The sequence below is a fragment of the Cervus elaphus genome, chromosome X (assembly GCF_910594005.1).
Source record: "Cervus elaphus chromosome X, mCerEla1.1, whole genome shotgun sequence".
In the NCBI taxonomy this organism is placed as follows: domain Eukaryota; kingdom Metazoa; phylum Chordata; class Mammalia; order Artiodactyla; family Cervidae; genus Cervus; species Cervus elaphus.
This window is the reverse complement of record NC_057848.1, coordinates 49,200,248-49,214,594: the sequence shown is the minus strand read 5'-3', so window position 1 is coordinate 49,214,594 and position 14,347 is coordinate 49,200,248.

Below are 14,347 nucleotides of genomic sequence, written 5' to 3'. Positions count from 1 at the left end.
ATGAAATTGTATATCTACATTGAATATCCTGAGAATAAATTAATAAGGCACTACTGAACTTGGTTTTCAGAAGCTATTAAAGCAAATAATGGATATTACTAATGTTAAGGTGTGTTTGTCACTATTACAAAATATTTATATGTATATGTACATCCAGATTAAGTACTATTTTAAGAAAATAACCCCTGATTGCAAAATATTTCTTCAAATGCTTAAAAGGAACTTTATACCTCACATCTCATAACCCCCACTCCTATATACTTTGATACAACCACAAAAGTACTTATCAAAAGCTTTGCTTGGACTAAAAGACTCCACATATATGTGTCTGAATCCTTCATTAATCTGTAAATTCCAAGATGATAGGGACTATGCTTAATCCAATGCACATCAAAATAGTTAACACATAGTAGGTGCTCAAAATATTTCTTAAATAAGAAAAAATTACATGAAACAATTTGATTAGCATATAGATGAAAACTGAAGGGAAGAAATTGTTTTCCAGAAATGATTGCCAAAATGAGAATATAAAAATGGATATGCACAGAGCCCAAGGAAGTCCAGAATTAAATGAAAGGGTAAGTGATAGGAACAAATAAAGGAGGTTCAGAGAAGTAGGAGAAAAAAGAGAGAGTAGTTATAAAACAAGGGAAAAAAACATTCTAGAAGTTGAGACTTAATAACAATGCCAAATGTTGTGGAAAAGGTAAGCAGTTTGAAAACTGAAATTAACTATGATTGTTAAGTCATTCTTATATATGGAGTTTTATATATAGTGAGTCAGTGTCAATCTAAGCAATGCTAAATATTTAAGAACAAATCATTTTAATTAAAGGTCCTCCACATACAGTAAATCACCAAGGCTGGTCTGTGTTATACACTACAGAAACAACGCAAGTCTTAAGGTAAAAGTGTTTATTAAAAACAGGATACCTAGTTTTCTTTTTCATTTCAAGAAAATGTTGGAATAGGAGACACAAATTAACAATGTTTATTACTGTATATGAAATTTCAATCAGAATCTGAAAGCCTAAAGCATATAAAGGGAAGTAAAATTAATACATGCAGGAACTTTAATTAGAATAAAAATAAAAATGTTCTTTAAGCATTTATCTCAGATACAATCATTATTTTTACAGTGCAAATGAACTCAAATTTCATAATTTTAAGCTGATTAAATAGATTCTCATTCAATTTCATGGAACTGCCCAATTTACAGAGAATTTGGATGTTAAAATTTACTGTACATGACAACTGGAGTCATTTTCAGAATGCAGTCTACCACCTCTATGTGATTAGATTTCCTATTATAAGCTCTGAAAAGGTTAATGAATAATACCTTTGCCAAGCAGCTCAGGTTTTATAATTGAGTGTAATAAGTAGATATGGTGATGGAGTTCTTCATTAATGTAATTATAATGCAGATCCACCATGTGTTATAAAAACACCATAGTGAGAGATTTAAAGAGAATAAAGACTCAACACATTTGTTGCTTGTAAATATGATCGAGAAACACATTGTATATTTCTACTGATATTTGTCTATTAACTGCAAAATATACCTCAGAAACAACTATTCTTTTAAACTATAAACAAAGTTAGAATGGCCTCATGACTTGAATTCCCATCTCTTCAGCCTGTCTCTTCCAGCTTTCTGATGTGAGAGAGAGAGAGCAGGAAAATGAAGATTAGGGGAGGGAAGAAAGGAGAGAGAAATGAGGTATGAGAATATTTGCTCTTTGTTACCTGGGTTTCTGCTCTGCTCACCATGAAGACAACACCGCTTCAAGTATCAATCTAAAGTTATTCCTCCAAGACAACTGAAATGAACACCACCCTGCACAATTACCACTTGCTTCCCAGTCCTTAGCTTGTACTTTATTCATAAAAGCTGTTACCTGTATATTTATCTATAGCCTAGTGGTTAAGAGCACAAACTCTGGAGACAAGCCTGTCTACATTCAAATCTCAATTCTGGTTAACTCTTAGCTGTCTGCTCTTGAGAAAAGAATTTAAAATACCTGAAGTAGTGTATTTCTTGCACTATACCTGGATTAATAGTGATATATGAGGTGTTTCCCAGCTTGGTTCAGGCTTTCCTTGCAAGACTCATCTTCTATGACTTCTCTCTCATGAGAGATGCTCTACGCATAGCACATGTTCCTAAGCACATTGTCCATCTGAATGCCTAAGTTTATACCATTCCTTTTGCCTGTAAAACTTCATACTATACAAGAAACTACTACATTTGTCATTCAAATGCTGCCTTCTCTTTGAAGCCCTCCCTAAAAGCTGTGAAGCCTTTCCTTATCTGTGATCCTATAGCACTTAACAATTCTAAATGAATATCTGCTTTCAAAGTTTATTGGCAAGGTTTGAGGGAAAATTTACAGTGGAGAAAGGTTGTTTTCAAAACTATTTAGCTCAGAAGTAATCTAAAATTTTTAATAATGTAACTGGAAAAGATTTTCTTAGTTAAAAAAGAGTGAAACATCAGGATTGTTCTACTGATTTTCAGAAATTAAATGACGGTTGTATTAGAAATAAAATCAGCTACTAAAGATTTCTGAACTATATCTATGTATTCTCATTGTTCTTTTTTAACTCATTAAACCTGATGCCTTTTCAGAAAGTCTGCCTTCTCAACAGGGCTTTTCTCAATTGTCTCCTTATTTGTGAATGCAATGGGAAATTTACGCAATTTAAGATGCACCTTCTCAGTCTTTTATAGACTTTTTAAAAATGATGCTTTTTCTGAACAGTATTACCAATTTGTGTGTTAATTCTTATTTAACAAAATATCGAATAGGCATTGAGGAAAGCCATTGATGGTTATTTCAAATAATACTGTGTAAAAAGTATGTCAACTCCATCTAGTCATACAGATCAAGGTAAAAAATGTCTAAGTTAATTATTTCCATAGATCCCTTAAACCAGGAATTTAAAACCCATATAAGCCCAAATAAATTAGAATTATCTTTCTGTTACTTTCTATTTCCAGAGATGCTTAAAATACTTTATATTTATAACATATAATGAAAATGCAGGAAACTGAAAGAAAGCCAAGGTAGGGAATAAGGAAATGGATAAAGACAGAGGGAGGAAAGAAGAGAGGCAGGGGGAAAATAAAAGTAGTAGCAATTAATGTCACTTTTCTTGGCTCTCTAAGGAATTTTTGATTCTGTATAACAATTTAATGTCTCATATAAGAGCTATTTGATGGGCACTGAGGAGGGAGGAAAAACATACTTTTAAGTGTCATTAGCTACCATTTATGTCAGGAGATTATTTCTGTTTTTGTGAACTTTGGGGGTTCTTGGGTAATTTAAAAGAAAATGAAAACAAGTCATTTGGAAGCTATCGCAATTTTTGTGCAGCCGAAGAAATACACACAGTGTCAGGCAATATAGGAACTTAAGTCTGTTTCCAAACTGCACGTCTGTATTTTCTTGATGAATTCTTGTATTTATCTGATAAAATGTTAAGCACTAAAAATGTGGGATTAAATAAAACAGCTTCATGCATGGAGCCCCCTCCTATCTGGTGGAATATCATTTAGAGAAAAATGAAAAGCATTTTATCATTGAGGCTGCAGTATTACCTTTTTTTGAATAACCATGACTGCATACCTCTGATGTTTACATGTGATGCTCAAAATAATTTCATCATGATAAATTAAGTTATACTGCAGCAACAAACAACTCCAAAATGTCAGTAGCTTAGAACACCAGAGATGTATTTCTCACACATAGTACTGGTCTATTAACAGTTGTCTAGGGGCTCTGCTCCAAGCCACTTTACTCTGAAAACTGCGTGGATAGAACCATCACCAGCTTGAATAGTATTAGTCATTGCGACAAAGAAGAAGGGAAGCTCTCTGGAAGGTTTTTTGCCTCAAATTAAATGCTCTGCATTGCCAAGTAGATGGCTCACGACTCAAGACAGAACTAGTTATAGCTCCATCTAACCACAAAGAGGTGGAACAGAAAATGCAATCCTGCCTCATGCCACTAAGGAGTGGAGAATAGGACTATTCCTTGAAGGTATTAATGATTCCTACATACATTTCCAAATGAAGTCTTCCTAGCAAGTTCTAAATTTCAAAAATTCTGTGCAGAGCAGAAAATGGATAAGAAGGAGAAACATTTAAATGAAACTAAATATATATACACACAGTTTGAGGGGAGTTTTAGGAATTTATGACAATATTCTACAAAATACATACCTTTAATTTGAAAGTACTGTAACTAAGAGAAAACTATGGGGAAATCCTGGTTAAAACTAGCAAACAGTCCTTTATAGAAAAATCACTGGGATGTATCAGGGCTAAAAATAATAATCTAAGCATACTATAGTCAGAAAACTATTAGGAGCTTCATATTTTTGATAGGTAGAAAATGCCACAGACATCTTCTATTCTCACCCATGACACTGCTTTATAGATTTGATCATTACCATGCCTTATTTCCTATTATTTTCTGATTTACAAAACATATATTTTACTGTTTCATCCCAACCCATCTCATTCAATCACATTCCTGCCTCATCCCAGCATATTTATTCAGTAACTCTGATCTTCAGTTTTCAAGAGGTAGCTGGTCCTGATGCCATCTACCTTATGCCTATTTCTCTAAGATTTCAGTCCTTTTATTAAAAGGTAAAGAGGCTCTTTTTGATTTGTTGTTTCTGTTTTTCATTACCTAGTATTTGATGGTCCATATTTTAACACACCGTAGGTTGGTAAACATATTTATTTTGAATGCCTGAAAGGCTTCCCAGGTGGCACAGTGGTAAAGAAAAGTGGAAGTCACTCAGTGGTGTCCAACTCTTTGCAGCTCTATGGACTATACCGTTAATGGAATTCTCCAGGCCAGAATACTGGAGTGGGTAGCCTATCCCTTCTCCAGTGGATCTTCCTGACCCAGGAATCCAACTGGGGTCTCCTGCATTGCAGGCATATTCTTTACCAACTGAGTTATTAGGGAAGCCCTGATAAAGAATCTGCCTGCCAATGCAGGAGACACAAGAGATGTGGGTTTAATCCCTGGGTTGGGAAGATCCCCTGGAAAAGGAAATGGCAACCTGCTCAGGTACTTCTGCCTGGGAAAATCCCATGGACAGAGGATCCTGGTGGGCTACAGTCCAAGGGGTCACAAAGAGTCAGACATGACTGTGCACACACACACAAATTATAAATATATAAAATATAAATTAAATCACTGTGACTTCTGGACGTTCTGGAAGGAAAACAGAATTCTAAAACAAATTTTCATAAGCTCAAAACCACAACGTATAAAAATATACCCTTTAAATGTAAAATTAGGTAGTCAAGGGTGAAATCTGGCTAAGGCAGACAACAGGTCAAGGACAAGAAAGTTGAACTGGCTAGGGCTTTATCAGACATCTAATCTCATTACAATAAGTTAATGAAATCAGATAACAGAGCACTTATATTAATAAGCTACTACATATTACAATAAACATGCAGAGTTACCTCACTCTATATTCAGTATCCCATTTAATCTTCAGTACAAACTGGAAGATAAATTTTCTTATAACTATTTACAGATTAGAAGCCCAAAACTTAGAAAAATTGAGTAACTTGCCCCAGATTGCACATGTAGTAAAGTTCAAATTCAAATCAGATTTGTCTGAGTCCAATGTTCAGTGTTTCCCTCTTATAGTGACTGTAGCTTATTAAAATAACTTCTTCACATCTCTTTGTACAAAAGTGAAATTTTCCTTTTTTAAATTTAAAAACCTAAAAAAAATTTAACCTAACACTATTTGATGCTTTCTAATATGTAAAACATAGTTATTTAATATATAACACAAATATATAGTGATATATATTAAGACCAAGATTTACTTTTCAGTAAGTGAAGTCGTTCAGTCGTGTCCGACTGTGACCCCATGGACTGTAGCCTATGAGACTCCTCCATCCATGGAATTTTCCAGGCCAGAGAACTGGAGTGGGTTGCCATTTCCTTCTCCAGGGGATCTTCCCGACCCAGGGATCAAACCCATGTCTCTCACATAGCAAGCAGATGCTTTCACCATCTGAGCCACCAGGGAAGCTTTTCAGTAAGAGCAAGGCTCAATTTTAATGCAAAGGTGTCAGTCTCTATATGCAACTTCTAAAACAGGTACCTTATTCTCTTATATGGACTACATTACTAACACTATTTGTGTATTCTAAATATACATATCTTTAAACTACACAGCATACAGTATGTATCCTTTGTCCAATGTCTCTAAATCCTCTGACTTCCTGCCAGAGAGTACTGCTGAAGCCTATTTTTACAGTCTTGCCTGTTGAAAGAAACACAATGCAGCACTAGTGGAAAGTGAAATGAAAATATATTGGGGGATATAACAGGAAAAGAACATGAGTACTGCTAGGCTGGTTCATGCCAAACAGATTATAATAGTCATTGTAACAATTATTACTAAGTTCCTCTTAGGATTTTCTTCAACTGGGCCTACTGTGTTCTAAAGTGTGGGTGGATTAGCATGTTGAATATTACAGTTATCTAAAACTGTAGAGTATGAGATATTTTTAAAGATTACAAGCAAAATTATTCACTTCTCATAAATGGATTGCTCTTTCAACATGTTTGGAGGGGATGTGTAGTTTGCAAAGGTTCATGTTAATATCATCAAAATGATGTACTGGGCTTATTATTTAACTGTAGTACAATAGTTTAGGAGAAGAAGAAAATAAATCATTTTAACTAGCTTTCCTTACCTTGAAAATAAGTTGGCTTAGTTTATATATGAAACAAGGAGTAGCATTATAGAAATATGTACTAATAAAATGACTAGAAATGATGACACCGTTTTTACAAATCAGGAATGGAGATTTCTCAATTCTTCTTTAGAAACAGTCCTTTAACCTTAAGTGCTCAAGCTTGAGGTGTAACGAGACATTTTTAGCAAACATACTAGAAATTATGTGTCCAATTATCTGAGGTACCATCTGATGTAGTCAACTTGGATGGTTATATGCTGATTATTATTACCAATTTAATTATCATATGACAGTTATTAAGGACTGATCAAACTTGTCAGCAAATTCAGATGAAAATATTATGGGTCTCTCCAAAATACTGAATGTAATGACCTAAAAATGGCTATATGATGGGACTACATTTCTACCAAAGCCATTTTGCGAAGCAGATTTAATCTGATCAGCTCAATTCAGGTTGTCTAAGAATGCCATGTCTCTGTTTATTTAGCTGTTCTAACATCTAAATGTATATTTATGTTCTAACATCTAAATAATAATCTATGTTTGAATGTTTATTTAGAGGTCAGCTTCTCTGTTGAGCACAATCTCCTATTTCATCATCAGTTCTACCTTGAGAAACTGGTACATAAGATGGTATTCTGCAAGCTTTTTCTCTGAAAACTGCACACACCTATATTTTAGCACCATATCCAGCAAGTTCTTTCCACTCTCTGGTTATAAAAATAAAATTATTTAGCCTCAAAATCCAGGATGTATTGACAACCTTATACATACCCACTACTGAATGAGCAGTTAGACTGCAAATGAAACCTGGTTATAACATTGGGAATATTTCAAGGGCAGTCTGGAATTCACCAATACCATGGCACAAAGTCTTTAAAATCTGAACTAGAAGCTTAGCTTTGTGAAGCTATTAGCTTTCCAAATTCTATTCCTTATCATTTTATGGAAATAATACCAGAAAAACAAGATGCCAAATTCATTGAGTAACATCAAGCATAATGGTAAATTAAAGATTCTTTTTCAAGGTATTTGTTTTTACTAGCACAGGATAGGGATAAAGTTCCAAAAAATGTATCTGATAATTCCATCCTCTTATTTTCCAAGTCTAATTTCTTGACTTGTATGAAGAGTAGTAGAGTGAGATAGAAGAAATATGGTGAAACTTGTTTTAAATCCAATCTTATTTACTGGGCTCCCTTCATAGCTCAGTTGGTAAAGAATACACCTGCAATGCAGGAGACCCCAGTTTGATTCCTGGGTCAGAAAGATCCCCTGGAGAAGGGATAGGCTACCCACTCCAGTTTTCTTGGGCTTTTCTTGTGACTCAGCTAGTAAAGAATCTGCCTGCAATGCAGGAGACCTGGGTTCGATCCCTGAGTTTGGAAGATTCCTTGGAGAAGGGAAAGGCTACCCACTCCAATATTCTGGCCTGGAGAATTCCATGGACTATACAGTCCATGGGGTCACAAAGAGTCGGACACGACTGAGAGAATAAAAAAAATATGGTAAAACTTATTTTAAATTCAATCTTATTTATTAATTAGATCTAATGGGCATAAGTGAAACAAGAGTCCCAAATAGTAGCAGTCTATTATTTTCCCAGTAGTCATGTATGGATGTGAGAGTTAGACTATAAAGAAAGCTGAGCGCTGAAGAATTGATGCTTTTGAACTGTGGTGTTGGAGAAGACTCTTGAGAGTCCCTTGGACTGCAAGGAGATCCAACCAGTCCATCCTAAAGGAAATCAGTCCTGAATATTCATTGGAAGGACTGATGCTGAAGCTGAAACTCCAATACTTTGGCTACCTGATGTGAAGAACTGACTCACTGGAAAAGACCCTGATGCTGGAAAAGATTGAAGGCAGGAGGAGAAGGGGACGACAGAGGCTGAGATGGTTGGATGGCATCACCGACGTGATGGACATGAGTTTGAATAAACAGGGAAGCCTGGCGTACTGAAGTCCATGGGGTCGCAAAGAGTCGGACATGACTGAGTGACTGAACTGACTGATTATATTTTACATGGATGTCAACTAAGATACCAAAAGAATACCAATTTACATATTAGTGTTATTAGCAATATGAAAAAAAAGGAATATACTGCATGTAAATAATGTATTCAGCCAATTATAAAGCTGCCATTATGTATGAATTTTAGTATAAATCAAGACTTCAACCGAAATTTTGTTTCTTATCCAAGCAATATTTCATTTTAGGCATGTATTGAACTCCCACAGACTTTGGGCTTGTGTCTAATTAGGGTTGGAAGTAGACAAATTTGGCTTCCCTGGTGGCTCAGACGGTAAAGAATCCACCTGCACTGTGGGAGATCTGGGTTTGATCCCTGGGTTGGGAAGATCCCCTGGAGGAGGGCATAGCAACCCACTCCAGTATTCTTGCCTGGAGAATCCCCATGGACAGAGGAGCCTGGTGGGACAGTCCATGGGGTCACAAAGAGGCGGACATGACTGAGAGACTAAGCACAGCACAGTAGACAATTATTATGAACTCTTTATTTTGAAATATTCTATAAGGTGTCATGCAATTGTAACATGTAATTTAAAACACTGAATTCAATGACCTCAGTTTTATGGTAACATTATATAGGAAAGTAGAAACATGGAAATGTAAGTTAAATGTAATTCATGATCTTAATTGAAGACATTGAGGGTTATAAAGTATAGAGGAGTTAGATCACTGATCTAGAAAACAACTTTAGATGAATGAATATCAGACTTTAGAGATTTAAGTATTCTGCAAAGAAGGAAATATTGAATATGATTTTCTGATTAGTTGTGATGGCTTGGGTATGAATGATTTGCCCTCTGAGGCACAGTGAAATATGCCCTGTCTTTGCGTGCATGCTAAGCTGCTTCAGTCGTGTCAGACTCTTTGCGATCCCATGGCTCCTCTGTCCATTGGATTCTCCAGGCAAGAATACTGAATACTGGAGTGAGGTGCTGTGCCTTCCTTCAGGGGATCTTCCCAACCCAGGGATCGAACCAGTGTCTCTTACATTTCCTGCCATGGCAGGTGGGTTCTTTATCACTAGTACCACTTGGGAAGGGCACCCTTAAAACACTTTAGGATACCCATAAAGTACACATTAAATAAAGTAATATATATAATAAATATATACATGTATATATGCATGCATATATACATATATTAAAAATATATGTGTGTGTATATATATACATTTTACTCAAAGGAAGATTATGTCAATGATGCTGTAAAATTTGAGATTGGGTCTTTTATTATTATTAAAGCTCATATTCATATTTCTACGATGATGCTTATGCTCAACTTTCTTGCAGTAATAGAAGGAGACAATTCTTCTAGTAGGCATTGGACTGATTTTTAATGAGTGACATATTGTTCAGTCTGCTAGGCCAGTATTTCACTGAGATGAAAAAAATACGTATATATATATGTATTTTTTTTTTTTTTACGGAGACTCTGTGATCTTATTGTTTGGTTATGGTCACATAAATCAGTATTTATGAATGTCAAGTCTTTGCTAGTATGATACAGCTTAAAAATTAAAGGCAAGAAAGTGGAATAATCCAAGCCATGTGTTTAAACAAAATTTTTTCTTTACCACAGCCAAAACAATCAAAGTAAATATAGAGACACAGTTGATAGAATGCTATAGATAAAGTACAGAGGCAAGTAAGAAATGAGGATATGATATTCATTTGAAATCAAAGTGTTCAATTGTTTAAATAAAATGATTAAGAATAAACATCTGTAAATAGACTCAAATAAAGATTAATATAAAAAAATAAAAAAATTTAAAAAAAGATTAACAAAAATATTTGAAAATGTATTACCCTATAGATCAAAGTTTCTTTAAAGAAAAACAAAAGGAAGTTCTGAGAGGACAACTGGTGAAGTTCTTCTCAAGTGATATATTGGGATGGGATGGTAATTATAAATTTCATGCCACATCATGGGAAAGGCAGAATTTATTTGACAATCCTATAGAAATGCACAACCACTATCACATATCTACCTAACATCAGAATCAGAGCTGAAAAACATTTTTCACGAAAGCAGTCCCTATAGATAGGTTGAAAAGTCTCCCTGAGTTCTAAATGTCAGTAACTGTACTTCCTTGTCTTATTGTTTTATCCTCTTCAAAATAGTGTCTAAAGAGTAGTTTAATGACAATTATTTTGACTACTCACATTGAAATTATCTTTGCAATATTGATAAATTATGCTACTTTGTCATAAGTACTTTAAATAGTTACAGTACTTGTCAGATATCTCTAAATTAGATTGTTTCATGCAAAAGAAAACTTAGTGTATCCATACCCATATCATATTATATTCTGTCCTTGATGTGACACCTCATCACTTTGGTTGACAGTTGATAACATTACAGATAAAGACGCCTATTTTATCAAAGGATTATGCCTGTCATGGCATAGGAGATTTAGTGTCTCTCACTAGCAGCTAGTAACATTCTTTTTGCAAGTTTTGGGAGTTAGGGATAAGGCTAGATGACAGGGTATCACAAACAGTTTGCACCATTCAGTAATTTAATACAAATGGACACATGAGTTTCTCCCATTTTAAAATTATATATTTGAGTTTCTAAATTTCCACTTGAAAGATAAGGTGAATGCCTGTGGTAGAAATGTTTCCACCCATCCCCTTCTGGTGGTTAAACTAGCTTCTACTTGGAGGAAACATGTGTCACTTCTGATCAATTCCATGCTAGCAAGGAGACACTGCTTTTTAAACTCAAGATTTTATTTCCTAACAAGATAGCATATATAATATATAATTAATATCAAGACTGCCAATATTTGTAATACTGCCAATGAGATATTGACTGATACATTAGTAATAAAGTATCAGAAAAACATGAAGACAGGAGATGCTATGCTGCTGCTAATTTACGTCAGTCGTGTCCAACTCTGTGTGACCCCATAGACCGCAGCCCACCAGGCTCCCGTCCCTGGGATTCTCCAGGCAAGAACACTGGAGTGGGTTGCCATTTCCTTCTCCAGTGCATGAAAGTGAAAAGTGAAAGTGAAGTAGCTCAGTCGTGTCTGACTCTTCGCGACCCCGTGGACTGTAGCCTACCAGGCTCCTCCGTCCATGGGATTTTCCAGGCAAGAGTACTGGAGTGGGGTGCCATTGCCTAGATCTTCTCAAATGGTTTCTCCATAGTAGCTGTAAGTTGTTACAGCTCCAAGTGATCTCAGTCGCTAAGTCCTGTCCGACTCTGCAACCCCATGGACTGTAGCCAATAGGCTCTTCTGTCTGTGGGATTTCCCAGGCAAGAATACTAGAGTGGGTTGCACTTTCCTCCTCCAAGGGATCTTCCCAGCCCAGGGATCAAACCCGTGTCTCTTGTGTCTCCTGCATTGGCAGTCCAATTCTTTATCACCGAGCCACCTGGGAAGCCCAAATCCCATGGACAAAGGAGCCTGGCTGCCTTCAGTCCAAGGGGTCTCAAGGGTCAAACACGACCGATCATAGAGCACACACACACAACTCAAATTTAATATATCCAAAATCTAATTTCTTATCTTCTATCTACTGAAAAGATTCCACCTACAGTCTTTTCCCATTTTAAGTAGTGACAACTTTTTCTCACTCCTCACATCCTATCCATCAACAAATTCTTTTGATTCCAACATCTATATAAATCTAGAGTATAACAGATTCTCACAATTTGCTCTACTATCTCTATGATCCAAGAAACCATCATTTTTAAAATAAACTTAGAGCCTACTAACTGCTTAATCTGTTCCCACTCTTCTCAGTCCTCACTTCTGTGTAGTACACAAAGTGTAGTATTCACACAGCAACAAAGAGATTAATTTATCTAAGTCACATCTTGTCATTACTATGTCTGTCAATATCACATGGAGCATAAGCAAATATTCTTACAATGATCTAAACGCTAAAAATATTCTGCTTCCCCCTTACATTGCTCCAGCTTCATTTCTGACCATTTTTCCCTTATTATACTGGCTCTAGCCACAGTCTTCCTTGATGGTTTTAAAAAAAAATCACTCTCTCAACTTTGGGCCTTTCTATTATTTCTATAATGCCAAGACAAAATTGACATATGATTTATCTTTATTTTCATGGTGTGTAATAAAAGGAGATCAAACCAGTCAATCTTAAAGGAAATCAGTCCTGAATATTCATTGGAAGGACTGATGCTGAAGCTGAAACTCCAATACTTTGGCCACCTGATGTGAAAAACTGACTCATTGGAAAAGACCCTGATGCTGGGAATGATTGAAGGCAGGAGGAAAAGGGGACAACAGAGGATAAGATGTTTGGGTGGCATCACTGACTCAATCGACATGAGTTTGAGCAAGCTCAGGGAGTTGGCGATGGACAGGGAAGCCTGGCGTGCTGCAGTCCATGGGGTCGCAAAGAGTTGGACATGACTGAGTGACTAAACTGAACTGAATAAAAGGAGAAATACTTTATATTAACTGGCTTTTGAAGACTGGCCTCCTTAAGTTGCTAATATTGTGCTATTGAAGTGATAGTGAATCATCTTATTACCAGAGAACAGATTACCCATTGGTAAGATATGGTTCTACCAGTTTATAGTTCATGCAAAAACATGCCTATGCTATACTAAAATAATACATAACAGAGCATTAAAAATACATAAACTTTGGGTGCACTGGGTAGTATATCTATCTTTGTGTGGTATGTCTATGATGTTTAGAAAATAATGGTAGAAAGGTATTAATTCAAAGTCATTTAATTAGAAAACTCAACAAAAGAAGCGAGGACTTGTGAACATACATATGTATTGGAGAGGAGAGTGTATATACTGGAAATAGGCAAACTTTTTTGAAGTTGATGACTTTTATAATTTCTAGAGTTAAATAAAGCATACTATACACATAGAAAAAAGAGCCTTGGTCTTCTTAGTTTGCTAAATTTTCAAAGTACTAATATTCATTTAGACAGTGCTACTTTTTGGATAAATTAGTCAATATCCTTTAGATACTCACAATGTCCTAAGTGTTATTAAGAAGCTATGGAACTCCCCCCACCCCAATTAAGAGCATTATGAAGCAGCATATTATATGTTGATTTGGGGAGTTGTATTAATTATCAAATACAATTGAGAATGCAATCAAATATACAAAATAAATCAGAAGTGAGTCTTCTTTCAAAATAATAATAATAAAAAAAACCTGTGAGTCTTAAGGGTAAATGTTTGTAGGAGACAATCCAACTTATCTAAGATAAGAAGTATTTCTCAAATGTCAAATGACTACTTTTATTTCAAAGGGCACTTTTGCAAGAAAAAAATATTTGAAATTCTCTTTTGTCATGAAATTCTCCTTTTAGGACACATTAAAAATTATTAAAACCTGGAGCTAAATAATTGAACTTGGTACAGTAGCATTTCTATTTTCAAAGAAGGTTCTGTCTCACCAGTGCTTGTTAATAAAAGCTCCATCATAGTAAAATACAAGCTGGCATTTATTCCATGCTGTTACAAACAAGTTTATGCAGCATACTTGAAGTGTATTTTCTTGATAATTCCTATTATACAGTACATGGCCTCCTACTGAATGAGGTAAATGATGATAAT